Below are 25,226 nucleotides of genomic sequence, written 5' to 3' on the forward strand. Positions count from 1 at the left end.
CGTATGTACAGAAGAAGAAAACAGAGCAGCCTGTGCTGCTATGGACCAGTGAGCTGAATGCAGTGAGTTGTTCCAATTGATTTTGTGTGAAGAGCCAACCCAGACTGTTTCATTTGGGAAAGCCAGGTGCTTTAATGAAACAAACAAATAATTTCATGTTGCATGAATTTGACAATAAAGGATTCCCTCTTTCCAGATGCTACGATCCCACGGTAACATGTGAGGATATATGACTGAATGCTTTTGCTAAGTCATTTCTATTTAAAAAGGGAAGAAGAGATTGGGATGAATATACCTGAAACCAGAAGGTATTAGAACCACGAAGGTTCTCTGATGTCTCAGCAAAGACTGAATTCACAGTACAGTCTTTTCACCAGTCTGTCCTCTGCTCATGGAATTAAAAATCTGTTGCATTTAGATAAAATTAGCTCAGGATTAAAAATATATAGAAAGAGTTGTAAGCCTGACAGACAGGGACACACTAGAGCACAACTGTGTAAGCTGTGCTTGTTTATGAAACCAGGTTAAAATCCAGTGTATGGGCAAATGGACAGCTCTGGCAGATCATTGGTAACATTTCAGGAGGGCAGGAATGGTTGTTCTGTCTTTCTCATCACAGGTTTAAATACTACACAAGTGTGGAAAAGGCACACTAAATGGAAAAAGGTCAATGCATTGGTCTTTGTGGGCTATCAGCTTCTCCTTTTGCCTTCTCAAAAGGTTCTAACAAGATAATGCACACCACAGAGATCAAAAGCTCTCATGGTGCACTGAAAAAAATGCATTCTACCTGCACTGTACCTATAATTCAGGACTGGGAACTGGTCCACATTTACCTGACATGTAAGTGGCTTTGAAACTTTCTCTGCATATCTTATTCAAACTATATAAAGGAACTGCTGTTTCCAGGCAGAGGGCTGAGATTTTCAGAATAGAGCCTAGAACTGTGCTACAAGCATCGTACCGCAGAAATCATTTCAGCAGTTTCAGTACATGCATGAAACACTCGTCCGTCCTGCTGCTTTACACTTAGAACTTTACTTGTTGTTCCAGAATGTTTTCAAGTGACTAAATTCACACCTAATCAATTAGAATAATTTTCACTAAAGTCTCTACCCTGAAATTTCTGAAGTTTTTCAGGTAATAAAAAATTTTTTTTGTTGTTTAATTAAAATTAAATCAAACATTCTCTATTTCTCTCTTGAACTGCTCTGTAGACTGAAGTTCTTGAATTTCAAGCTGTGTTCAAGAGAAGCAAAGAGAAGACATCAATGCTACTGAAGGTGAGAGAGGTGTAGACCAGAGCTCTCTCTGCTACAATAATGAGAGCTACTTTGGAATAGGTGATTAACACCCATTGCAAGTGGTCCTAGCAAAGTGGCCTGAGAGCTACCACAGGCAGACAGATAGTTTTTCACTAAACACTGTTCTGCTATTCTGCTTTTCCCCTTCTTGGTAAAGTACTTGTGCTCCCTGGTTCATGTGCACTTGATCCCCCTTGCTCTTCACTGCTTGCATGACCCACTGATCTCTTTTTCTTTTTCTCATTTAACAACACCCTCTTTGCCACCCAAATATGGTCACCAACTCAGCTGAGGATGAGGATTCTTGGTCATTTCTGCTGGGATGTTAATTACCACGCTTTACAGGTGGAAACTCCTCTCCCATCCATTCCTTCTTTTGTTAACTCACTGAAGGTCTGCAAAGGACCACTGGGGTCACCTCACCTCTTTCTCTCATCCTAGGCCTCTGAGGAAAGAAGCTTGGCTACTTTTCCTGTTTGCTGTCCCCAGCTTTTGAACAACTCTCTATTTCTGCAGATGTTTCTCAGTAGAAATGAGAAGGAATCAACCATGGTCTCACCACTGACCGCGAACACATTTCCCCCCAGTTTAGAAACTCGTAGGTGAGATAGTTAGCAATTTGCCCCTACAGATCAGAAATGTAGCCAAGAAAAGTCAGAAAGGAATGATTAAGACAGCTCCAGAAAAGTCCATATTCTACTTGTGAAGAGTCCCTGCAACATCAGGCCTGGCCCACTGCTGGCTCAGCCTCCTCTGTGTGAGGGAAGAAATGCGATCAGTATGATCGTGTCATGATCTGGCATTTTGTACCCATGTCCTGCTTTGCTTCCATTTAATCATGGCTGAAACTGCAGCAAGAGCCAGTAAATACACCTGTTCAAAACAAAATGCTACAAATGAGAAATACAGGATTTTACAATTGACTGCAAACATTGAACCAAATCAGCATTCTTTCCTGATGCTGAGCTACCAGTGAAACAAAGAACAAGATGCAGCACATCTCAGTTCCATATCAACTCAGGAACAGCCCTGCCTACTGTACATTCAACCCCTCAAACACTCCATGTTCACATCCAACTCAGGGAGATACAATTATTTGTTACGACAAAGGACGATCTAAGCAAACAGAGGCACATTCCCACCCACTTGTCTTCTCAGTCACACGCGTGAGCAATCACATTGCATAGCCTCAGTATTGCACTGGACATTTTCATAACCACAAATCATGAAACACAAAGAAGGGATGGCACATGGAGATTATGAAAATTTACATTCCTAGCAGATGTCACCAGCACGACGCCAGCCTTTCCCTCCCCAGTGATGCAGGCACCACTGTGCCAAGCCTGTGCTGGCCACATGCAGCAGCCAGGCACACCAGTACTGACTAACCCAACTGGGACATGAAAGAGTCCCTGGCATGGGAGGAAGGGGCTGGGAGTTCACATGTCACTCTTCTGCTGCTCACGTGCTAGCTGGGCATCAGCTGGGGGGTGGTGACCAATTGCTTGTGCATCACTTGTTATATACATTTGTGCATCTATATATTTATGTATATATATATACATACAGTCATAATTATTGTCCATTTTCATTTCTATATCTTAGTAAATAGTTTTATCTCAACCCATGAATTCTACTGTTTTTTCCCCCGATTCTCTGCCCCATCCCACTGGCAGGAGGGGAAAGAGCAAACAACTGTATGGTGCTGACCTACCTGCCTGTTGAATCACAACACACACAAAAAAGGCATACAGAAAGAATGATCTTCCAGATCAACTTTTTTAGGGAAACAGACAAAGAGCCCTATGGAAATTGCGTTAAGATCTACCTTCTCTATAAAGCTGTCCATTGTAGTTTATGACACCTTCCCCAGAGCTTTACCTGGTCCCATCTATGAGTATAAGCTCTGCAGGGACTGCCTACTCTTGGATTTACTGTCACAATTGAGGGCTATTCCTAGCTGGTCCCTTATTAGTTCTGTAATAAACATGATTAATTATAATAATTAAAAGATGTTCCTCTCCCTCCCATCCCTCTTTTTGTTCTGTCATTACTGTATAGACGACAGGCTTACTTGTTTGAATGCTGGGTTTGTCTTTTAAGTCTGATCTCACCACCTCTACGGTATATAAACAGCTGACAAAAAGCTGTGATTTTAATACAGGGAATGGTGCTTAATTATGCCCATGTTATAAATTTAATTTCCTCTTGACCCCTTTCATTTGACAGGTTTTACTCATAGTGAGATATATCCTGACACATACTGCAAATCATACAGTGAATATTTAAATAGATTGCATCCTAATTCATATTCACTTCACATGTTTGTTGTTAAAGAAAAGGCAATACTGAACCATAATGAAGAACCTTCCTCTTGAATTTTATCTTCAAGGAAGGTTGGATTAATATGAAACTCACAGCTGAGGTATCTGTGTTTTGAAGTGCTTGAGAGAAACTTTTAATTACTTCAATCTGTTGTGCCTCTTCAGATCTATTTGTGAAGGTGTGTGTTTTGTTGATGAGCTATTCTATGAGCAACCAATGTTTAGATGTTTAACAATGGGAAATGAAAGAAGGAATGCTAACAGAACAATGAAAGCAGACAGAACAGTGGATGTTAAATCTTCTAATCTTATAATTATTCAGCTATGGCATTATGTTTGTCTCAGGATTTTCCTTTCAGTAGTTTCTCATAGTTCCTAAATAAAGGCACTTTATTATGAGCAAGTGAACTTCGTGCCTCAGAGTGTAGTTTATATTTTTTATAGAAGGGCATCTCCAAATGCAGTGCTTCCTGTTGTATGATGTTGGCTCACTGTATCAGCGGTGAATGTTGGTGGGATGGCAGCACAGGTTGAACAACCACATTGTTGTCATGCTGGCATTGTTGACAAATGGCAGCAGAGGGGCAGTCTGACAGAATGGTGGCTGACATGGAAGTGTGACTGGAGCAAAGCCATGGCATTGAATTAATGTGAAAAAGAATGGCACCCACTGAAATTCATCAGCAGGCACTGAATCAACAGAGACCAAACAGAGGATGAAGCACAGTGAGGTGACTGATGCTTTCCAGTAGTGGCAACATCAACACTGAATGTCTCCACTGCAGTAGATTTGTACAAGCGTGGCATGCAGGCTCCTGTTCACTGCTAGTGGAAATGCATACCTAATGGTGATGACTATGTTGAAAAATAGTGTTTTGCAGCTGAGGGTTTGCTCTATAAAAGAGTATTTATGTGCTCATTGTCGTAGTTTCAATGGAAATAAATAGGAGGCATTACTTTTGGAGTGCCCTGCTATCCTTTCTTTGGACCTGCAGTTGGTGTTTTACATTAGCAGCCTTTTTCAAAAATACCCATGTTTAAAATTTCTCTGAATGTTCTTGATGGAGTGAAAGACTCAGAAATTACTAAGGATTTGCTCTCACCAAAGTGGACAAATAATAATTCTTATTATTACTGTCAAAATTGGGAATTTATCTCACAAGGAGCAGCAAACTGTCATAAATGTTGAATTTTGTGTTAATAATACATCACACATGCATTGTCTTTGTAACAATCTAACACAAAGATTAACAGTCAGCAGAGCAAGTTATGGCTTTACTTTCTATTCAGTTTGTAAGGAAGGGATAATTGACTGAAGCAACCGTTATTTCTTTTGCTACATTTTTGTGAAATCTCCCTTCTTCCTATTAAATTTCTTCCAAAAAGATCCTTCTGATTAGCTGTACATATCCTACACATACACACTACAGCTTCTCAGACTTCCATCCCAACTCCTCACTTCATCACTGCCTTGCTTCCTGAGGTTCATGTGTCCATTTTGCTCTCAAACCACCCTAGGGTTATTTCCTCCCTCTATGCTTGATCTCATATATATACCTGGTTCTGTCCATCCTCCTTGTCTCCCTGCAAAGCTTCCACCATGGCAGTCTGCTCGGCATATCTAATATAAATCCTATGCACAGAATCATTGAATGGTTTGAATTGGAAAAGGGACCTTAAAACCTCTCCAGACAGAATCACAGAATCACAGAATTGTAGGTTGGAAGGGACCTACAGAGATCATTGAGTCCAACCCCCTGCCAAAGCAGGTTCCCTACAGCAGGTCGCACAGGTCGGCATTCAGGCAGGTCTTGAACATCTCCAGAGAAGGAGACTCCACCACCTCCCTGGGCAGCCTGTTCCAGTGCTCCGTCACCTCACTGTAAAGAAGTTCTTAGGCACATTTGTGCTGAACTTCCTATGCTGCAGTTTCCAGCTGTTTCCCCTTGTCCTGTCTCTACTCACCACTGAAAAGAGTCTATCCTCGCCATTCTGCCCCCCACACCTTAGATATTTATAGACCTGGATCAGTTCCAATCCTCATGCCATGGGCACAGACACCTCTCATCACACAAAGCTGCCCAGAGCCCCATCCAAGCTGGCCTTGTACACCTCCAGGGATGGGGCATGCACAGCTTATTTGGGCAGCAGTGCTATAGCCTCACCACTCCCCGAATAAACAATTTCTGCCTTGTATATAATCTAAACCTTCTCTCTCTCACTTTAAATCCCTTACCCCTTGTCTTATCACTATGCTGCCTGAGAAGGAGTCCTTCTCTAGCCTTCCTGTAGGGCCCTGTAAGTACTGAAAGGCTGCAATGCGATCTCTGCAGAACTTTTCTCTTTTCCAGGCTGAACAAATCCAGCTCCCTCAGCTTGCCTCCACAGGAGATGTTCTCCAGCCCTTTGAGCATTACTGTAGCCATCCTCCGGACCCACTCCAACAACTCCACATCCTTACTGCCTGAGGGTCCTTAGAGCTGAAGGCGGTGCTGAAGGGGTGGTGGAAAGCAGAGCAGAGAAGAACAGTCACCTCCCCAACCTTCTGGTCATGCTGCTTCTGGAACAGGCCAGGATACAGCTGGTTTTCTGGGCAGCAAGCACTCATGTTGACCTTATCTTCCACATGTAACCATAGCTATGGCAGAAATAAGTCTTATACAAAGTTGTTGTTGTCATTAACTTTTTTTAGCTAGAACTAAGTTTGTACAGCATAGTATCTTCTAAATTGAGGTGTACCTGGTATTTACAGCAGGATTTAAGCTCACATGCTCTTATGAAGTGAATGAAGCTTGCATGTTCAGAACCAAAGCACTTTCAGGTTACTCATTTCAAAGATAAGATTCTAGTTGAGAGTTTTTTCCATTTCTTGCTCAAGTGCTAGAACAGCCTATGTACAGTGAAGGATAGTATCTATCTTCTGATCTGTGTTTAACATCCAAAATTCCACGATAGCTGTTTAACTTGGACCAGTCCTCTGCTGTACGCTGTTCTCTCCACTGTTCTACATCTGTTAAATATTTTAGATATCTCAGCTACATATTTATATGGTTGAGATGGAGTTTGATAAAGCCTGTTATAAAGCCTGTTAAAATCAAGAGCGTAAAAGACTATATTGGGTATTCTGAGAAAGGCAGATTTAGCAAGCTTAATGGAAAACATCCACTTCTCTATTGAGATGTCAGATTTGTTTCTCACAGTTTTGCACATTTTAACTCAGTTCCTTCCATCAAAGTCGAGTGATTTTTTCCAGCAACACATTCAGACATCATTCTCCTCTTAGTTTCAACTGCTTCAGAATTAATTAGTACCAGTGACAGTGACACACACGTGAAAGAGAACATTTCATATGCAAAATGATGCATCTATAAAACGTAAGGGAGTACAATTTAGTGCCTACATATCTTGGGATTCTCCTTCTGACGATCTTGTTAATACATGGTATTTGGGCAACACATTTCCACCGTGGCCCAAAACTCTTTAAATGCATTTCCTAAACCTTTAATCAGTCAAGGATGTAAGACTGTTAACACCACAGAGATACAATATTTAGTGTTGCACTTCATTTTCAGTAAATTATTCCACAGGGCATGAATATCATTAGGTAGATGGAGCATTAAAAATACATCACTGCAATTAGGCTTCTGTCCAGAGTTTTCTGTTGTGTTTTCTTTTTTCCCCCCATGTTTTCTCTAAAATTGAAGCTTTCATTTCCAAAAAAGGCTCCCACCCTCAAGATGGACACTGATCCTCAAAGATTTTACCAAAGACCAGCCTCCCTGTAACATGATACAACATGTAGCTTTACAGGATGTAAGACAGAGGTGCCCTTAGATGAGCACATCCATGGCAATTGCAGTCTCAGGAAGCAACCGAGAAATGCAGGCCTGATCAATAAAATTTGGTAACAAATGGCACCGTCGTTCCTCACTAACATCATTCAAAGGGATCTCACTGGGCCATGGCACCACTGCACTCTGTGCAAGTCCTAGTGATTAAACTGGTTTATGCAAACTTGGAGACTGCACAATGCTACAGTAAATAATGCGCATAGACAGCTAGGGGGGTAATCAGGAACCCATTAAAAAGAAACAGGCAGACCTATATGCTATTTCCTTTCATTTACATTCCTGATCTTTAAATCAAACTTCTTATCAATTGATTTGTGCAGCCAAGAACATTATTTCATTGGCTGTGCACAGAGATCGAAGGATTTAGTCAAGCTCTTAGGCAATTCCAAAACAGATTGAACATAGCTGTCCAAATATGTGCTCCAGCTGTACAGCACGGACAGGTAAGAGAGCTAATCAGAAGAGAAAAAAGCAAGCGTTGAGGAAGAAATGCTCTCAGGGGAAAATAATGTAAGGCAAAATATATCCTAACTGTTCACTGAACTACCTATGCAAACATTTGCTTTCTTATTATAGCATTAATCTTTGAACGTGTGCTGCACGAGCCTTTATTATTAATTCTTCACTGTGTTCTAAGAAACTGAAGTGCTGCTTTATACTGTTGCCTTCTGCTGCTGCCAGCATCTGACCACAGAGGTATTCCTGGATTTTTTGCAGTTCAAGAGAATTTTTCCGGCAGAGAGAAAAGGATTTGGTTCCCTTTCTCTTTCAAGAATTGTATCAAAGACATCCATTGCAATTCCTCCCCATATCTCAAAATTTCTTGTTCTTTCCTCATCCTTTCCATCAGCCCAGGATCACACTACCTTACTTTGACTGAGGCCTACCCCACCTCCATTGTCTCAATCCAGGCCCCTGCATGCTGCTCCTACTCACATCAAGCTTTATAAAACAGTTCCCAACTTCCCACTATGCTGTCTGGCAGGGAAAAGCGGGACCTGGTTTTGGACCCAAGTAGAGAATAACATTCTAAATCTTCAAGATGTTAAGCATTAAAAGGATATAAGCAGCATCCACACTTGATAATAAATGCACTGAACTTCACAAGTCAGGAGCTCACTGAGTATAAAGCACAGCCCCACACAACGTGAACTACCAAAAGAGACCTGCCACCTCTTAATTTATCCTTGCAGTATCATACCCTACCTACAGGAATATCAAAGTGTATGCTAATGCTTGTCAAGCTCTTGGAGTCAGGCTGAGCTGCTGGATAGCCAGCTCAGGCTCACAAGGACCACGGGAAGGGAAGCATAGCATCGGACAAGGGGTGCCCATAGCTGACCTCGAGGTTTCACTAAGCATAGCTCCCACCGTCCCTGCAGCTGAGACGCACCAACACTTGGCTGTCAGTGTGCCGAATTGCCCACATAACTCTTTATAGTCCTTAAAGATCACAGCATTGTATTGCATCCTGCTGATCCTGCAAAGAGCTCCCACTCCAAGGTTGTGAGTGCACAATGAGCAGCCCAGGGTGAGCCTTGCGTCTGCCTGACTGCTTACAGAGAGCTGGGAGGCAATGCAAGGAAAACTGTCCATTTGTAAGCCTTGACAGTTCCCACTAAAAAAATCATGGGAGTACAGGAAATGCCTAACAGTGTAAGCACTTGTGTAAATCTGTGCAGGCTGGCAGACTGATGTTCATCATTCAGGCCAGCTGTATTCTTTGAAGATATTTCACCTCTGGATGCATGTAACTGTGTGTTTGAAGCTCACGCTAGTTGGACAAAATGATTTGTAAATATCTCAGTGTTTGACCCTTTCAGGGAAAAAATTCCAGCACTTCAAACTTTTGGAGTCTGAAAGGCTCATTTAGTTTGTAAGAATCTGCCTTAGCTTTTTTTTTGTTACAGTTATTTACTTGAAGTCTGAACAGACAATTTGATGAATGGGAGACAGAGCGAAAGAGTCGAAGAGAATACATACAAACAATATATTGTATATAGTTCTGCCAGTTGCCACGCAACAGCCTTTAACCAATTAGGGACATTTAATATTTTTGATATGCTGTTACATGGGTTTCCACTTCTTGTTGCTTTTCTCTTTTCTTATTAATTATTCTATGTAGTCTATAGAGTCTATCAGTTCTAGCTGACAAAGAGCAGCAAGTTCCCCTCAGTACTGCTCCAGGACCCCAGTGCCCAGAGCCAACAAAAGCAGGGCACTCGATTCAAGGACTGGAGGGACATTCACTGCACACAAGACTGTTAGCAGAGACGTTGAATTTCACACCCCTGCTTCTTCCATGCACGCATTTACAACTTGAGCCCTCTGTCCATGCACAGGGCTGATTACCTTCCTCGCATCCTATCCAACAAGGAGCTAGCTGCCAGCTCCTTTCTGATAAAGTCGGCTGTGATGTCTGGCAGTGAGGCAGACAATGCACAGAACATCACACCGGCTGCTCATGGGTGCTCCTGTTGACTTGGCTCTGAGAAAAATGTGGAGATTCAGTCTTTTGAAGTGGTAGCTTAAGGTGGAAGAGGGGCCCAGCAGTGCTCACCTTTGCTGGTGTGAGTGCAGCCGTACTGGCTTCACTGACTTCCACAGTCCTGCTGGATTGTTTATATGATAAAAAGTATGTTTCGAATATTCCTTACAAAAAACAAACAAGCAAACAAAAAACTCTAGGAGAATAATTCAATAAGGAGCCATAATTTCCTCAGAATTCTTGAAGCTAGCCTATTTTACAGTGAAAAAAAGGTGCTCAGTGTTTTCCTTGCATACATTTCAATAAATTTGATGTTTTCTTTGGAAATCTCTAGATACAGCAGTACATCACTTTTTTCATTCTATATTCTCCAGAGGATCACTGTGCCACAGAGTGGAGATATTTGGGCCTGAAAACACTATTTCATGAAGCTGACCCTAAGTCTACAGCCTACTAAATTACTTCTTAAAGAAAAGCCACCATACACTTAATTTTAAAAAGCCCAGCATTCTCTTGCTTACTTGTATTACTCAAACAATTGGAAAGCTTTAGCTACTCGCTGTTTTACCCTGATCATATTTTTCCAGTAAAATTTCAAGTATTATGTAGTTCAAGAGACATCTTTCACAGTGGCTGCCTGAATATTAATCTGAATTTTTATTTCCACTCGACTCCATTGGAATGTAACTAAATATTAAAAATGAGCACGAGACTTGGTGACGCTAATTCCCCCACTGCATTTCTCTATGAGGCTCTGGAGTCCTGTTTCTCTTGACCCAATTTGTGGTCCTATCTGATTTATAGAGTGAGCTGTAGCAGGAAGTGAAAAGGAATTCTAAATCAGCACTCATTCATCAGACTTCAATACGAAGTGCATAATATGGTATATTAAAGCAAGACTGAAAGCTTTCCTCCTATTCCTTCAAGAACATACCTCCTTGTGAAGGACTTCATAGTAGGGCAATGCAGTAAGTGATGATGCATTTTCAAATGCTGAGCTGCTGTGCATGTGTGTGCTATCAGCCAGGGAGAAGTTTGGGGCAGGTTCAAACATACAGAAAAAAAAACAGTTCACGACTTAACTGTGCTGTTAGCACTCTGAGCTTGGATCAATGGTGCTGAGAGGAGCAATTCTAAGCCTCAAATCTTACTGCAGGGATTTGCAATTATCATGCAAACTGTCCACTTATTCCCCTGCCCTGTAAGATGATGCCTTACCAGGAGACATTTCTGAGGTTCTCATTTCTGCTGCTCAGCTTCTTTTCCATTCCCAGCTTCCAGGCCTTTCAGAGGATTCATGCCATTTGCCATAGGGTGCTCGTAACTAGATGCACCAGCGAGTTACTGCTTTAAAACGATACAAGTCTATTTTAATTAGATTTATGGGAGATCTTCCTAGGGCAAATTCTTCCTAGCTGCAATTACTGAGCATACCTGAGATAAAGGGGTGGAAGAGGGAGGAATTCTCTTTCTTTCCACATAAAATGTAGTTTATTTGTTTCCTTTAATTATCAAAGCAGGCAATAATATTTTCAAAAGAAGCAAAGTGGCTCATCTTTATGAATCATTACCTGTTTATCTAAAAACATGCACGAAGTTCCAAGAAGTGAGGGAAATGAGGCTTCCTGCCCTAGAGAGTGTACAAAATGATGCTCTAGGAGGCATCTGTTGAGGCAGAGAAGCACTTGGGAACACATACCAGTTTCAGCAGAATGAATACAGTATCTAAATGACTGGAAAAGATTTTTTTTCCCTAAGGCATTTCGAGATAAGTTGCTGCCTCTGGACTTGGAGACTTAAAGCACAGCCCTGTGCAGCTGCCCCTCCTTTGGAATCTGTCTCAGAGAAGCCCAGGGCATGCACAGTGCACTGCAAGGGTAGGGAGCAGCAAGCTTCCACAAACCTGCTTTGCACCAAACCATTTACCAGCTTCTGTCCAGGAAGGCACTTGGGAAGCCACAACTTTATGCCCGCAGGGAATGGAGTCCAGAGTGGCAGGAGATGGGAAGCCTTTGAAGCACAGACCTCTGGCTCTCCTCATCTGTCAGACTCGGAACCAAGCAGCCGCAATGCTGCCCACACAAAGCCTCACCCAAACCAAGACTGACTTTGAAAGTTTAGATGCTGCAAGGTAAGCATTAGCACACGAACTATGGAAGCTAACATACTGGCTTTTGATGGGTCACAAAAAGAGATTGTTACTTTACTGAAATGGAGCAGCTGATGAGGAATAACCCTTTGGATTGTGTTAACAGCTGGTCCATTTAATGTCTGCTTTGAGTGGGATGTTATGATTGAATTCTAAGCTGCTCAGTGGAGGAGATGGGAAAGGAAATGCTGACACCCTCCTACAGTGACCACGCTGACCATTTGTGGTGCAAGCTAAATAGGAAGCAATTTGTTGTCACTGATAAAAACCCCATTTATTGGTGTAAAAGTTATCCTACTTTCTTCAACATGCTTTAGGAGCATTTAAAATTAACAGAGTGCTGGCATCTGGCCTTAATACATACTAAGCAGCCAAGATCATAAATGCAAATCCATGACCACAACTGCACTTTTAGATATAAAATAACACATTACAACACTGTAAGCGTGGCTTTTCCTAAAAAAATAACATGTATTAATTATGTCAGGTAAAGATGCCACCAGGAGACACTGACCTGAGGGAAACACTTAACTGAAGCTGCCATATAGAACACAAGGAAATTCTATCGTTGATAGCAGGTGTATGATAAACTACCAGGATATTTAGCAAATCTGACCCCGGCTTTTCACTCGCCTGGCCCAAGTACCCCCACTTCCCACCCCCTGGTTACTGTAGGGGCTCACATTGGCCCAGTCGGGCTACCCCAAGGATCCTGAAACACAGCCGGAGTGCTGCTCTGTCCTACACATAGATTGGAAGCTCCTGGGGACGCTCTCCAGCTTAGCACTGCTGGTTGTAAGGCCTCTTTCTGAGCTCACTGCTGTGTCTGTATTCATGACTTTTCATATGCATTACTGATTGCCGTGTGTGTTTTACTAATGGTAGTGTCAGTCCTATTATCTAAAATGGATTTTTCCTTTATTCATTTGTATACACATTCATATACATACCTATGTATATTTCAAACATATACGCGTAAACATATAAAAGTTTTCTGCCCTTAAGATGTCTATGAAGACAGAGAGAATCAAAGCAGCATTACGTGTACTAAGTGTGGTCAAATGAGTCCCTGTAGCAAATATATGCTTGCTTTTGCCTCAGTCAGTATTTAACTCTTGGCTCAATAAATCGTGATGTGCTCCTCTGTTCAGATCAATAGCTGTTTAATATTTCATGACTGAGCTAACCAATGAGCCCCAAAGAAACCTGCTGCTCAGTGCTCTGTGGGCACCGGGGTGTCCCTGCTGGCTTTGTGCCTTTCCTCCTCCATCCTCACCACTCTGGCCTCTTCTTGCCTCTATTGCCAGCACCCAGCCCTGGCAGGCATGGAGCTGCAAAAGGCATGTTTGAGAAAATTCCTTCCTTTGCTAGCTGACCCATCACAAGTTAAACAAGAAAGCTTGTGTCTGGGATCATGCTACCACTATCAGTGAGCTCTACAAATTTTCAGTTTAGGAATTACATCCCAAAGGTTTGTGGGTTTGTACAACATTTAGACATGCTTCGGGCTTTCTGCCGAATGCCCTGTGGCCCCAGGCACTGCCAGCAGTGAGACCCAGGGTGGAGGCTGGATTTTGGCTTTGACTTCTGAGCTTGCAATACACAACTTCTCTTTCAGAAACTTCTAACATTGAGATCGGAACTTGTGTAGATTAGGCTAATTTCTTGTTACATGTTGATCCTTTTGAACCCAGGTGCCTCAAGGGACGTTTCAGATTGCAGCATTTTCTCTCAGTGACAAAGACCTGAGCTTCCCCTCCTGTGTGTGCCTGTGTCTGAACAAGCTGAGTGTAGATGGTAATAAGCAGCTTTATGATTTATTTTGGAGTGATGGTCTGAACTTGTAAGCCTGCAGGGATAACAGAATTTTTCAAATATATTTCTTTCTTTTATTTTTTTATTTTTTTTTATGTTACTGCTTCAATTATAGTATTTAGAAACCCTAGACGCATGGGGGAAAGAAAACCCAAACAAATAAAAAGGAAAGCTCAATTAAATCTGTGGCTCCCAACATTGCATCTATAGCTCTGGCTTTCCTCCTGATCTCCAGATGAAATAAAACAGATGTGAGGGGAAATGAGTGGAGCAGCCAAAGTAAACCACTGCGACCTGGTCAAAGGGAGCTTATTCTCCCCCACCAGACCTCCAGCCTCTCTCTGCACCAAAGCAGCTGAAGGGATGTAAATATTTGGCCATTTACACCCAACTCAAGCTTTCTGAATTTCACTTCGACTCCACCCCTGTATGATTGCTCCTCTTTCTTTCATCTGCTCCTTATTCCTCTCCACATTACAAATATGTAAAGACACACACAAACACACCACAAAATACAGGTTGAATTTATAAAAGCGTGATTTGCAGACTGATGTATTCTGAGAAGTGAAAAGCTACCCAAGTGCTAGAATTCATATATACTACATACATATCATATAATGAGTCATTCGAAAGATATTTTTTAGAGACACAGGCCAGATGAGATATTAGTTAGCATTTTAGTGTAGCTTTATTCAGTGCTATTAATGTTACCAGACCAGTCAACAAAACTATTTTCTGTCTTTGATATTTGTTTTGCTACTTTCTATCAAAGACAGAAATAAGTTGTGCAGGATATGGTAAAGTGGTTACACTGTTTTTATTAGATACTATCCATATCTCAGTTTATCATTTCATTTTGGGCTGTTTACAAAGTGCTCCAAAGACACAAGGACAGATACTCAGCAACATTCAAAACAGATTGATCTGGGAAAGGAAACCATCCAGCCAGCTCTTCTAGCAGCCAGCACCATGGGAATCCGAATGGGATTTCAACCATTTGATGTGCACATCTGAGGCTCATCTGGCAGCAAAACTCAGTTAAAAAGGGGAAAAAAAAAAATCTTAAATGGGAAATATGAGCCCCTGGAGGTGTTCGAGAAATGTTTAAATGCTGTAGTAAGGAACATGATTTAATGGGGATATTTTGGTGGTGGGTGAATGGTTGGACTAGATCCTGGAGGTATTTCCAACACTGGTGATTCTAAGATTCTACATACATAAATAAACAAAACTAGTGATGCACAATGCTCACCACCTGCCAACCCATGCCCAGACAGTCTCCAAGCTGACCCCTGTCTAACTCTCCAGCATTTTAAAAGCTTTTCCATCATACAGTATGGAATATCCCTGAGGTCAGTTTAGGGCAGCTGTCCTGGCTCTGTCCCCTCCCAGCTTCTCATATCCCCCATGACTCTCACTGGCAGGGCAGCACACAAAGCTCTGTGCAGCACTGCTCAACACCAACTAAACATCATTGTGTTACCCACGTTGTTTTTCTCCTAAAGCCACATCATGGCACCATACCAGACACCGGGAAGGAAATCAGCTCTGTCCCACTTGAAACCAGAACAATTAACAAACAGACATAGCAGAAAATCGCACTTATGGTACTACAGAAACAAGCCACGCTTCAGGAGCAGCTCACAATTCAATGGCCTCCTCCCAGAGAGAACGGCCCCCCCGGCCACACTGTGCCTGCACAGCCTCCGTCTGCTCCTCACATGCTTGCATACTTCAAGTTCATTAAATAGCCCATCACCATGGTGCTGCTCAATTAAAGCCAGGGGAAGCCCATATGAACCATTTCTTTAGGGCAGCGTTGTGAATACCCCACAAAATAAACTTAAAACCAACATGAATTTGCAGAGCTTCATTTTCCCTCATGAATATGCATAACTAATACACCAAAAGCCAATCCTGCCCTCCTCCTCTTCCTTTCTGCCTCCTCCGTCTGCCCCTTTTGGAATTAAGCACTCATCTCCCATACGCTGAATAGGGCTCCATTATGGGTAGGGCTGCAGAATTTTAATGAATTGCAAAATACAGTTAATTATGGAAAAAAAGGCATCTTCGGCACTTCTTCATGTAAATTAGTCAAACTAATTGGCATTCAGTATTTTTTTTTAATGCATGCAGCCCTAGGAGGGAAGAAAAAAAGGTACTTGGCGATTCAGCACTGGATTCATGACAGAGAAAGGAAGAGAGGAGGCATTTCTGACACACTGACCTAATCCAGCTTCCAAAGTGAATATTTCCCAACTCCAGCCTAGAACTGTGAGAAAGTTATGGCAGTGTGTTCTCACAATCAGAATTAGTATTATTTGTTTGTTTGTTTATTTTGTTAGTTTTTAACTTTTCTCTGATAGGAGCTTCTGACTCTCAGGAATAAATACCAATACCAGATCGAGACCTATCGCAGGGCAGGCACTGCACACGACTTCCCACAGCCAATGCATCTCCTGGCCAGTCAAGCCACCAGCTGGCCCTAAAAGTTGTGCTGGTCTGCATGGAGTCTCTGTGATAGGAGCACACACCCACATGGGACTACAGTGTGAGACTACAACATATTCAGCGATGCTTCACCAGCATCCAAGCCCAGAATTTGCAAGAAGAGAAATCAGTTGTTCTGCCTGAAACCCTGTTTACAGAGATCAGCAAACTGCATGGATTTCAACAGTGCATGCAATGGCATGTTTCACGAGATTCTGAGCCCTTCAAAAACAGTATAAAATCTAGACTGCTAACCTAACTACAGCATCTGCACCCTGCTTCGAGCTGCCCAAATCAGCACCTAGCTGTTAGCAGGTACTTCAGTCCCTATCTGCTGCAGATGGGATACAGGCATATTGCTCCAGTGCTAAAATCAGAGCACTCTGTCAGCTGCTGTAAAATAACTGGATTTCTTGAAAGGCAGAATTGACCCTGGAGAGCGTCAGAGAAAGTTACTATCACGATACAACAGAGTAGCAGCAGTAATAGTATCTACTGAAATTATTACCTAAAGCATAATATTATGTATTAGGACTATTCTTTTTCATCAGTATTCCATCCCTACATAGCAACTGACCTCTACCCGAGAAGCACTCACGCTCACTTGCTAAAGTGTAGCATGAAAGCACCGGCACATGACGATTGCCTTTCAAATCTGCGTTGGGTAAATGTTCCATTGGGGCTGACTGAGGGCAAATTCTGTCAGGTGGAGCAAGACTTCATGTCCCGAGGACTGCCAAAGCCAATCCCTCCCAAAAAAATCAAAGCAGGGTGCAGAAGGTGACAGCAGTGTTTTTGTCTCTAATAACCCAGTGGTACAGTTGCTACATTGCTCCTGTACTTGGCATATACATTCAGTGTCATTATTGGCACACAGAAAAAGCTGCAATCCCCATCATCCTTCCCCCTAACATAGTATAGCACTGAAATGGCTTCTACAAGGCTGTGAGGGTTTAACACTTACTGTATTTAATTCTGAGGCCTCAGTGGGGATTAGGAGGTTTCGCTTGGGTGCTATGCCAACACGTGAAGACAGGAGATGCCCGCAAGGAGAAGGGGCTTCTGAAGGGAGCAGCTTCTTCCTCACAGGGAGATGGGGAATCTAACTCAAAGGGCTTGGAATCTCTCCTAGAAATTCTCTTCCTCTCTCCTACTCGACAAAGGACTAAAACTGGCTTGTAATAGTCTCCCTGTAAGTCCTCATCAAAGAGATGACAAGTGAAAACATCTAAACTGTCTCTAAGTTTCATATTTACTGCAAATATCAACACAGTGAACTTCATAACAGTAATACAGGGTAAAAACAAGGAAGTCTTCTGTCTGCTTCACAGATGGGATAATTGAAATTATTTGGATGGATCTTAACACTTAGGTAATATTAGAAATCTAAATTAAAAAATAACTTCCTCTGATGGAAGAATGATAAATGCTGAACGCAATTTTATCAAAGCAACAGTTCAAAGCAATGCAAACTGCAGCTGATCCTCACCAACATGAAGAAAGCATGCCTGAGAGATACTGGAGCTTCTTTCAGGAGCTGATTTATTTGAAACATGAAACGTTTCTTAGAAAAGTGCTGATTAAAGTTTTTTAAGGAGCAGTCAGTAAGTCGTTCAGTAAGTCGGGCAGAGGACTTTTGTCCTTTGCTGTGGGTCACCTGCAGGTAACCTGAAAGGCTGGAAGCTCTGATTGCTCTAGAAAGCAGCAGTGAGCAAACACCCGTGTTACATGTTTGCAGGAAAGCCTGTCTGCTCCCACGGAACACCAGTGTCCTGTGAGGAACTTTCAAAGGCTAGGCAAGGTTCAGCATCACAATTTTTAACTGATGGGGAGAACCTCTGCTAAATTCTGTCTCATTTTATTAATCACGACTGAAATTTGGGAATACCTTTATGGTGTTTCTTTCCATCACCAATCTCTCAACCGTATGAGAACGGGTTTGCTGAGCATGTGCTACATCTTACCTTTAGGCACTGATAAAAATTAAGGCTATTTTAAGTGGTTTGTAGAAGAGACTGGAATTAAGCACCTTCCTGCTAAGCAGGCCCAGAAAACAGCAGAATCATTGAACTGAGTGTCTGTTTCTACGGGTGCTTTGTTTCTCTCTCTGTGTAATGAATGTGATCTGTGACTAGCTTTGATGCAAGAGTTTGACACAGCCATCAGAAATTGGCAAAAGAAGAATTTGTAGGATAAACTTTGCCTTTCATTTCCCTCTTTGCTTCTGTTTATAGGGTACCTTATAAAATACAATGATCGCTGCTGCCCACAAAGGTGTGATGCAAATGAAATACCCCAAGTTCATGCTCTGACTGCTGTTATTTCCAATCCAAACTCTATGTAATTCATAGGCTGTACTTTGAACAAGAACAGTGACAACAGCACAAGGAGTTAAAGCCTGCTTTAGTAACTACATTGTGTATTTAACATCTTGCATTGCACATGAACTAACGAGCCCTGCTGTTGAAGGTTAAATTAGTTTACATTCAAGTACTACTCAGTTTGCATTACACTACAATCAAATCTGTCAGCTACAACATCCAAAATGTTGCATCACCAATTGCAGTGCGTTTGATTTTAAAATGATATGAAATTTCAGGCTCTGCTTTTCCACCCCTGCAATCAGTCACAGCGTCAGCAGGGACTGTTGTACAAAGGGAGGTCTGTCCATTGCGAGTACTGCCTTGCAGCACTGAGCTTCCTCATGCGAAAGGGCAACTGGATTGAAAGCAGTCTTGATCAAAGAGAGCAGAAAAGAGCACCGATTTCTTAGCTATCCCATAACCTCCAGAGAAATGCAGCTGGAATTAACCCCTGACCCTGGGATACCTGTCAAACGGCCCAAGATTCTCATCCAAACATGAGACAAAGGCTCATCCAAGCTGTGCTGTGTTTCTGCCCAGCCACCAGGGCAGCCAGCTGCCCTGCAGCCGACTAGCTGAGCAAACTGGGGTAGTGTGCTGAGCACATACTGAGCATCCTACAAACGCCAAGCAGTATCCCCGTTACCACAGGCAGAACTAGAGAAGAACTACATCATAGGCACGTTTTAGAGAATGAGCTCCGAATAATAATTAATGAATTCAGTTAATACTATCAAACTTCATCCCTATTTGTCTAGGTGAGGAGTGATTTTTTTTCTGCTGCTAACAAAATTTATTTGCCAATGTGTACTCTCAACTGTCCAAAACCTTACTAATCATTTTGCACGTTACACAGAAATCACACAGAATTAATGGCTTTGAATGGCATTCTAAAGATATCATTTGTTCACTTCTACTTCGTATCATAATGTTTCTTCTTAAACTCTTCAGCCTAGCAAATTTCATGTACTGATGACTGTTTATCTCAATTCTTTACATTATCTATGCTGACACATGCCCTTCAGTCAGTTTCTTCTAGCACAGACAGCACATTAGCACATTGTAATCTCAGCATCTCCTTTTAAATATACATATTCTAGTTTTAAACATACACATGTACAGCACAGGTTCCATCCAAACCATTTTTAAATTTGCTTTTGTTCATTTAATTGCTGGCAAATTCATTGTTGCCACAAGGAAGCTGTCAAGCAGTGAAATCTCTGGAACTGGACGGAACCTTGCTTAACATTCAGAGGATGTTTCCCTCAAAATACTTCTGTATTTCAAAACAAGGTAAGAAAAAAACTTGAAAGCAATGGGATTATTAAATACTAAATGGTAATGGCACCACATCATCCCCCTCAAACAGTCCAGAGGATACCACAGTGCTCTGTAAATTGGAAATCTGCAATTATTCTTCTAATCCCCAGTTCTCAAGGAAAATAGTTTAAATCCTTTCAAGATGATCAGCGATTCTGGCAGAAGAAAGGTGATTCCCACCAAACATTTCCTTTCATTTTCTCAGGCCAGTGCTCCTCATCTATCACAATATCCACTGCTGCTTTCTGCTCCAGAAACAAAGGCAGCCATCTTTCCAAGGAACAGCTTATCCTTTACCTCAATCATGTTTCCAACAACTGAACCACACACAGTGAAGAATGATGATCTTTAATTCTCTATGAATACAGATTGGTTTTGCTTACAGTTTTATGTCCAATTTCCTTCTTTCTTAAGTTTTCAGTTACACTGAAGTGATGTGTATTTGACAAAGCTCTAGCTAAATTATCAAAAAAACCCTCAACCTGTTTTGCCACGCAACTGACAGCCAGTGTGGTAACCCAGCACCTCACTAATGTCGGCAGGACAACCTTTGGTGCTGAACATCTTACACCTCCCATCCTCGCTGGTCACAATCGGCATTTTCGGAGCATTTGCCACAGTAACACCAAAGGCAGGTGTTGTTTATCTGTATGTTACACGTTAGGAAATAACGTGACGGAGAACTTTGTCCTTGGGAACACCAGGAGCTTGTCGGCAAGATGGATACTATGACTTAGTTCTCATTTGTCTTATGGATCCGCTCTGACTGCTTCTCCACCTCTGCCACGTAACCGTCCTTTACTTCTACTCAACTTACCCGAATCCTGCGAGGCAGCCTTACTCAAGCTGAATACTGAGAAAGCTGCTCATTGCTAAATAAATGTTTTCTGTTTTTTCTTTTAACATCAGAAGCTGCTATGAGCTCTGTCTCACCAACCTACTAGAAAGTATTTTGGAATAATAATAATCATAAGTTCTGGTGATGAGAAGGCACTACAAACCAATTCAGCCTTTCTCAGAGATTGTGAAAGACCAACTATTTCTGTCTGCGTTAGCAAAGCGGTGATTAGAAGCCTGATTTATTTACATTCATCTGCATTTACCATCTGACAACACTATCTTCAACCTGTGAATGTGCTTCAGCTGAGGCTTTGCATTCGCTCTTCCCCCATTTTTACACCAATTTATTCTACTTCTGTTCAGTACGCTGAAAGGTGCCTCGCATATCCTGACTGCATCAGAGCTGTCTGCCTGGGGAGCCCCTTCTGACTCAGTTCTCCCTCACCATTTCCAGCAGAACACAGTGCTGCAGGAAAGCATTGCTTATGATGAGACTTCTCTCCTCCTCGTGGGGCAGAGACCTCAGGCCCTGACACACACGCCTCCCACTCCTGCACAGGAACCAGAGCTGGCAGCTAAGGCTCTGCACAAAGGCTAGGGATGCTTAATAGAACAAAGCCACAGGGAGAAAAAAAAGAAAAAAAAAAAAAACGAAATCCCCATGTTAATGAACCCATACATTGTTCTGAAGCACTTTTTTTTCCTGGGATGAACAATGGATATATTCTACAAAATAAGTTCAAGGTTTCAATGCCAATGCATTCTGAACCTATTTCACAGGCAAATGCCAAATGATCCCTGAAAACCTGGAAGGACTGAGAGTACACACACACTAAAACCCACATGCAGATAACATACGCTGCTGTTGCACCCTTTGTGTTTCCTGCTGTTGGACAACTGCCAGAACAGAGGTATCAAAACACCATGAGGAAACGTGTTTTCGCAAGATTTCTAATGCACATCTGTAGGTTCAGAAGCAATGGAGAATTCTGAGGCACAGTCCCACTCTGGTCATGTTCAGCAAACTGAACTCACAAAACTTTGGCACTTAATTCATCAGAACTACAGCTTTTTTTCCAACTTGAAAAGACTTTTTGTTCCCTTCTTTTCTTTCCTTTTTTTTTTTTTTTTCAATGACTAACCTTTTTGCCTCCTTTTGTAGGCCAGATTTCTGCCCTTGTTTCACCTCCTCTTCTCTGACTCCTTACCTTTGCCATTAATCTGCAACAGGCAACTTGTCAAATATCAGCAACACCCAAAACTTAATTGCAGCAGACTGCAATTTTCTTTCTTTCTCAAATATATGCCCCAGACTTCCAGTGTCACTGAAAACAACTCTTTTCTGGATAAATGTTATTCTAAAACCAAATAAGGGTCTAACTATAACCATTTTATTTGGAGCCCTGGCTTCTATTTCCTAAGACTTTATTTTAATACTCAGAGACATGTTCAGAAACAACTGGCAAAACAGAATCACAGATGTGACTTTCATGGATTCAGAATTTTCCAATGCACAGTATTATAAAGCAACATCTCATGCACATGTAGCCTCCAGTGAAAGTGGGATTACAGTGGATGTCTTGATGTCTCGTATTAGTTATTCAGGAAAGAAGCTCATCTTGAGATGGCTTCATAGAGCTCTTTTCCAGTGTGTATAGTAACATTTTGACAATGTCAATCACAGCCACACACTGTTCAACTATGAGAAGGACTGCAGCTGCAGTCTGAAAGCTAACAATAGTCCCTTGCCTATGAAGTGCTAAACAGGCTCTCTTGCATCTGAAGCATTAATAATTCAGTCTTTCAGTCCTAAACCACAACATGTGACTGACAGCTGTCAAGCTTGTGACGTCATCTCTCAATTACACAATATAACTATTTATAGTTCAATGATGTGTACACTAAAATGAACAAAATGGAAACCTAAGGAAAGCTGAGGCGATATTCAGATAAGTGCTCCTGCTGAGCACTTAATTTTTATTTTCCAGAAGTGCTGGGAATCCGCAGTTCTCAGCACAGTGAGGCCTTTCTGAAATGTCATCAGCTTTCAGAAAGCAGTCATCAACAACACAACTGGTCCAAGATCATGCATGATGCTGATGTGCAGTGACAAGAAACTCAGTCTCTACTCTAAAAAATGCAGATGACAGAGATATTTTCTTTCAAAGCTCAAGCTCTTAACACCACTGATACTTCTTATTCATTACTCTGCTGGTTCAAATAGAGTAACCAACACAAAAATCTTCTCTGCTTTGGACTACAGATCTATTTACAGCCATTAACAGAGACAGCACAATGCAGTGGTTGGAAAGGGTCAACAGAGGCACAGAGAGCTTACTTGCTCATAATTATGGCAATAAAGAGTTTAACCATTCTTACTGTGTAGCGTGGAGAAAGGGAATGCTCACCACATTTTTGTTCAACAAACTGCTGCGTGTAACTGGCAGAGCAAAGCTGAGAGCACAGGCACAAATGGAACAAGTTGTTCTGTGGGAAGTTCTTCTGTGGGAAGCAGAACTCAGCCTGCTTTCCTGTGGCTTTGTGTCTTGTAGCTGGATTGTTTCCTCTGTAAGAAGGCATGAGGTCCGACTGAAGCTTTTCTTGCAGCTAGGCTGCTCAGAGCCCTCTTTCCCATTACCCCTTATTGTGGGTTCTTTGACATATAAAGCACAGCCCACTCTGTACCCTTCCTGGCAGCTGGGGATTCACACTCTCCAAACACTTATTCTTCTTAAACTTGCACGGTTTTAATATTTTCTTAGACTACAGCACTGGTTGAGATACCTGGCAGGTTGAAATGCTACTGGGGGAGGTGACCCAAGAGCTCTGCCAGTGCTGACAGATGGGCAGACAACTTCCGACAGTGACCTGCATGTGGATCTACAAGGCAGACAGATTGGCACTGGGGTCATTCTCAGGCACCAGCAACTACAAAAACAAGCTGACAGAAATGCTGAAAAGGAGGTTCATAGAATCACAGAATGACTTGGGTTGGAAAGGACCATAAAAATCATCAAGCTTCAACTTCCCTGCTGTGGGCTGGTTGATCCTCACCAGCACATGCAGCTCAGGGCCATGGCCTTGAGCACCTCTGGAGACGGGGCATCCACAACTTCTCTGGGCAACCTGTTCCAGTGCCTCACCACCCTCCAAGTAAAGAATTTCCTCGTAATATCTAAACTAACTCTTCCCTCTTTTAGTTTAAAGCCATCCCCCCCCTTATCCTATCACTATCTGCCCACAGTAGAAATGAGTCTCCCTCCTGTGCACATGTTCCCACAGCCTCCTTGGGCAACCTGTTCCAGTGCCTCACCACCCTCTGGCAGAAAAACTTCTTCCTAATATCTAACCTAAACCTCCCCTGTCTCAATTTAAAACCATTCCCCCTTGTCCTATCACCATCCACCCTCACAAACAGCCATTCCCCCTCTTGTTTATATGCTCCCTTCAAGTACTGGAAGGCCACAGTGAGGTCTCCCCAAAGCATTCTCTCCTCCAGGCTGAACAAGCCCAGCTCCATCAGCCTTTCTTCACAGGAGAGGTGCTCCAGCCCTCTGACCATCTTAGCGTCCTCCTCGCCCACTGCAACACTCTTCCTGTACTGGGGGTCCCAGGCCTGCACGCAGTACCCCAAATGGGGCCTTAGAAGAGTAGAGTAGAGGGGGATCCTTCGTGCCCCTCTGCCATCCCTCTGTTGAAGCAGCCCAGGATACCACTGACCTTCCAGGCTGCAAGCACGCACTGCTGGCTCATGTCCGGGTTCTCATCTACCAGGACGCCTATCTCCTTCTCCTCAGGGCTGCTCTCATTGAGTTTCTCCCTCAGTCTGTACCCATGTCTGGTATTGCCCCAACCAAGGTGCAGCATGTTTCTTGACTCTGTTTCAAATTTGGGCATCTGCTGCAAAGATGCCTCTGTCCTACGCCCCAGCTGCTAGAAGAAATGTCCGAGCTTCTGACATGTGACTATTGAGGGAGCAGCACTTTGCTCAGTGAACTTTCCCTGTTATTCCTGCTGCAGCCATTTCCCCTCTTTCTAGCTCTTTCCATTGTTGTTAAAACAATGTGAATAAACTTCCATTATACATGAAAAATATCTATTTCCTAACAGCAATTCCACATTTTCTGCAGTGGTGAGAGGAAAACAAACAAACAAACCCAGCCTCCTAATCCTTTAGCAATAAGACCTGCTCACATGCTTAAGGCTAAAAACTTCAAATTTGAGGAGAGATGAGTGTGAAACTTCAAAGAAAACAATGAACTAAAACCTGCATGTTTAAAGA

At 42.4% G+C, this 25,226-nt stretch overlaps 1 protein-coding gene across 4 annotated transcripts in view; it reads right to left on the reverse strand.

Moving 5' to 3' along the window:
* Window positions 1–25,226, reverse strand: part of LOC122161356 (glypican-5-like) — a 363,065-nt gene that overhangs the window by 97,925 nt on the left and 239,914 nt on the right. The window lies entirely within an intron of this gene.

Source organism: Centrocercus urophasianus, unplaced genomic scaffold (genome assembly GCF_019232065.1).
Source record: "Centrocercus urophasianus isolate 14NV4802_14NV808 unplaced genomic scaffold, USGS_Curo_1.0 seq_19, whole genome shotgun sequence".
NCBI lineage: Eukaryota > Metazoa > Chordata > Aves > Galliformes > Phasianidae > Centrocercus > Centrocercus urophasianus.